We start from the raw sequence: 4,771 nt of genomic DNA on the forward strand, positions 1-4,771 counted from the left end.
TTGCTGTTGTAGGCAACACTGCCATCTTGTGGACATTCCAGCTGCAACATGCCCTACAGTCTGACTGTGAGAGGTTGCTGTTCTCCTGCGTGCTTCATTTAAACCACATGTACCTTTGCTTAACTATGTGGAAATACAACAGGGAGCTGGAACTAACTGAACCATCCCTGCAGTGGTTGCTGGTGCTTATTGGGGCTGGTGGGGTGGAAGGCAGGGAGACCAACATAGGTGGAGGCTAGTTGAGGGCAGACTGTGATGTGATATACTGAGGTTGATTCAACAAAAAAATACTGCATCAGGTCTGCTGGACCACCAGTGAACTTTAAACACCTAGGCATTTTGCCAACTGATGGATGCTGGAAATGCAGACAGATCTGAAACACCCCCTGTGGAAAGCTCTCCCCCCACTCCCCGTAGATCCTTTTTCAAAGGAAGTACAAACCAGAATCAATTTGGATATAGTGGGTGTCAGTTCTACAATCCTATTAAAGTCACGTCTGTCATAAGGACAAAAAAGAGGCAAGGCAAGGCCACACCAGAAGCAAATGGAATAAACTTCCAGTACTGGAAATACAGATATGGGAGACTGGATGCGAGACCATCTGCAGTTGGAAGACCATGAGAAGATCTAATCCAAGAAACACAAGCTTCCAGATTTGGAGTGGGGTTGCTGGAACTATTGACAAGTCACATCTTAAAATGAAGGAAGTTGGTGGGAGTGTAGAAACTGGAGATTTTCAGACTGATTTTCTGACTTGGTTTGTTTACTTTACCCCACACTTGACTAATTACCGATCAAGTAGCCACAGTTTTATAAATAACTAAGAAGAACCTCCATAGCTCATTTGGTAGAGCAACTATTTTACATGCAGGAGGTCTCTGGTGTCTCCAAGTAGGGCTGGGATTGGAAGGGACTGTTGTTTGAAATCCTGCCACACAATTCTAAACTAGTGTAGTACAAGTCAGCTTCCAATGTTTTTATGACTGACTGACAGAAACATAACACTGTACAGCAGACCAGTGGGTCCATATTGTAGAAAAAGAGAAAACAAAAACCAGAATAAACTTAACACAACATACGAGAGCCAATTGTGAATGATCTGCCACCCTGCCTAGCTACACCCTAAGTCAAGCCATGTTTGGGGGTGGCAATGGCCCAACAAACAATGGCCTTTCCACATTGACACAATGATTATATATGTCAATGTCAGGTAAGCTGGGTTCCAGAACTTCATTTCCTGAACAATTCAACACACTGCAGGCTGTACAGAAACAAGATGTTATTTAAGCAGTGGGGTCTCAGTGGGAATGAACTCACTAGAGTTTGTATGAATCTTCCAGTGTGACATGATGGTTAAGAGTATTGCACTATGACCTGGGAGACCACCAGGGTCCAATTCCCCACCCAGCCATGAAGCTCACTGGGTGACTTTGGGCCAGTCACCATCTCTTAGCCTAACCTACCCCACAGGTTGTTGTGAGGATGAAATGGGGAGTAGGATAACCTTGAGCTCCTTGGAAGATAAAGGTGGTATATAAATTAAGTAAATAAATGGTTAGGTAAACCACATAGTAAAGATTATCTCTGAAAGTCAAAGCCTTGCCCCAAGGCTATTTTGCAAGTATTAAAAATGGCTTGTGCTTTAAATAAAAATAAATACATGTTCCCTTAAGAAATATTAAATGCTATGGATTAATATGGATACAAATATGTTTAAAAGATGGCCTGGTCATCTGAAACAGGCAAGATGCAAAACTCAGCAGTCGGAATTGTCATAAAGTTTGTCAACTACGCATTTCTTTGTGGCCCACACTTCCAAGAAACAGATGAGCTATCAAGACATTTATATGTGGCAGATGCCTTTCACCATAGTACAAAATGAAGACTGGAAATTAATTTGAATCTACCTTTTCCTGATGTGATGATAGCACATTATCCTGCAGGCAATCAGACTTGGCTAAATGATGATGTCACAAAGCCAGCTTAGAGAGAGGCCAGTGCTTCATACTTTCACTTTGAATGGGTGAACATTTCCCTCTTTTTGCAAGGCTCCAGAACAATAACTAAAATTGTGAAGTTTGGGGCAAACAAGATTTCTCTCTCTCACACACACACACACATACACCAGTTTCAGCTGAGGCTTAATTTTAGCTTTGATTGTGTTACTTATATAATTGGTATTAGAAATGTTGTAGAGGGCCCTACTAATATCCTTACTAATACAACACCGAAAGTAAATTTCTGAGATGCACAGACTAATTTATATACACTGTTCATGGGAATACCTCCATACCTTTTGCAATCTGTAGTATAGGTGTGGTAATAATTATGGTACGCAACAACAGCAGCAAGAATACTTCTCGCCAAGTATTGGAAGACACAAGATCTACCCACCGTGGAAGAGTGGCAGATGCAAGTGATTGACTACATGGAGATGGCAGAAATGACTGGCAGAATCCGTGACCAGGGGGAAGAATTGATGGAAGAGGATTGGAAAAAGTTTAAGAACTATCTACAAAAATACTGTAAAATGTTTGAGTGTTAAAATGATGTGGGAGGTGAAGGCAACACGGCATTTGGGATATGGTTAAAAGAGTTCTGAAAAGAGGAATTTTAACAAGGAGGGGGTATGACTAGAATAATATTATGTCAAAGTATATAAGGTGGTGTAAAGGTTCAAGATATGGGAAATTAGAGACATAATAATTGGAAATATATAATTTTAAACGAGTTTGGAAAAAGGGTTAGAATTTGCTGAATTGGACGGAATAAAGAGGAATACAAAAAAGGGGGATGTGAGGAGGTCAGGAAAGAGGGATATGGATTTTTGAAATTTAAAAAGTGGAATTTTTCTTCTTTCTCTTTTTTTTTCTTTTTTTGTTGTTAAGTGTGTATTTCTGTTCGTTGTTGATGTTTTCGTTTTGTCATATGTGATACAGTGGTGCCTCGCAAGACGAAATTAATTCGTTCCGCAAGTTTTTTCTTCTTGCGAGTTTTTCGTCTTGCGAAGCACCGTTTCCCATAGGAATGCATTGAAAATCAATCAATGCGTTCCTATGGAAACCGCCTTCAGACCAGGTCCGGGGACAGTCTGTCCCCCGACCTCTTCTGAAGGCTGGGGGGGGGGGACAAGGGCTTTTCTTCCCACCGCCAGCCTTCAGAAGGCTGTTCTGAAGGCTGGCGGTGGGAAGAAAAGCTCTTCTCCCCACCTCCCACCCTGCAAGCACCGGGGACAGGAGGGCTTTCCTCCCGACTGCCAGCATTTTAAAAGCCCCCAGGACAGCGGAGACTTCTCCGCTGTCCCGGGGGCTTTTAAAATGCTGACGGGCAGCAGCGCAGCGTTCGCTGCCGCCGGCCAGCATTTTCAGATCACCCCGGGACAGCGGAGAAGTCTCCGCTGTCCCGGGGGCTTTTAAAATGCTGGCGGGCGGCAGCGAAGCCTTCGCCAGCAGTTTCAGATCGCCCGGGACAGCGGAGAAGTCTCCGCTGTCCCGGGGGCTTTTAAAATGCTGGCGGGCGGCAGCGCAGCGTTCGCTGCCGCCCGCCAGCATTTTCAGATCGCAGCCATCCGACAGCTGCCGGTGGGGCGGAGAGACCTCCTCCCACCGCCAGCCTTCGGAGCAGCCTTCCGAAGGCTGGCGGCGGGAGGAGGTCTCTCCGCCCCCCCGCCTGCCTTCGGAGCAGCCTTCCGAAGGCTGGCGGCGGGAGGAGGTCTCTCCGCCCCGCCGCCAGCCTTCGGAGGAGGTCCGAGGACAGTGGGGAAGACGCGCTGCGCTTCCCCGCTGTCCCGGAGATTTCCCTATGGGCTTTCGTCTTGCGAAGGAAGCCCATAGGGAAATTCGTTTTGCGAAGCACCTCCAAAACGGAAAACCCTTTCGTCTAGCGGGTTTTTCGTCTTGCGAGGCATTCGTCTTGCGGGGCACCACTGTATATGTTTTGTAAAACCTCAATAAATATTTTATTTAAAAAAAGGTAATAATTATGGTTGCATTATATTGCAGTCGTCATGCATATTTGTTAATGTTTTATTCTTCTGAATAATGTCGCTTCCAAAAAACTCTAATACCTAAGGTAAAGGTAAAGGGACCCCTGACCATTAGGTCCAGTCGTGACCGACTCGGGGGTTGCGGTGCTCATCTCGCTTTATTGGCCGAGGGAGCCGGCATAAAGCATGACTAAGCCGCTTCTGGCGAACCAGAGCAGTGCACAGAAAGCAGTACCTATTTATCTACTTGCACTTTGACGTGCTTTCAAACTGCTAGGTTGGCAGGAACTCTAATACCTAGGATCAGAAAATCTATACATAAGACATCTATAAGAAAAGTTCTGAAGGGAGTCACCTGGAAAGGATTGTTAGGGGGAAAGAATCACATATCAGATCACATCAGTGCCCATAGACTGAACTGGGAAAACCATGCACGGGGGGTTCCATGGTGTAAAAGTTTAAATAGCATGGATCCTCTGAGTTTCCAGAGGGGACCCTCCCCAAACCATGGTGTGTCCCACGGACTCAAATGTGATCCATAATTAGAAGTTTTGGCAGCGGTAAGAAACCCTTAAGATTCTGGCTTTGTGCCTCTGGCTGCAGCATCAGCAAGCACAATTGCGATTTTTACAGTGTGTACCGCATATATCCTGTGGACACCTGGATGCGCTCTTCTTTTAAAAGTTGCTGTGAGTGGGTGTGGGAAAACCTGTTCAAAAACCCAACGAAATTCACGGGGTTCGTTGCCAAACTCCGCCTGGAAGTGCTTTTTCTTTTCGTTTTTT

Source organism: Podarcis raffonei, chromosome 12 (assembly GCF_027172205.1).
Source record: "Podarcis raffonei isolate rPodRaf1 chromosome 12, rPodRaf1.pri, whole genome shotgun sequence".
NCBI classification, from domain to species: Eukaryota; Metazoa; Chordata; class Lepidosauria; order Squamata; family Lacertidae; genus Podarcis; species Podarcis raffonei.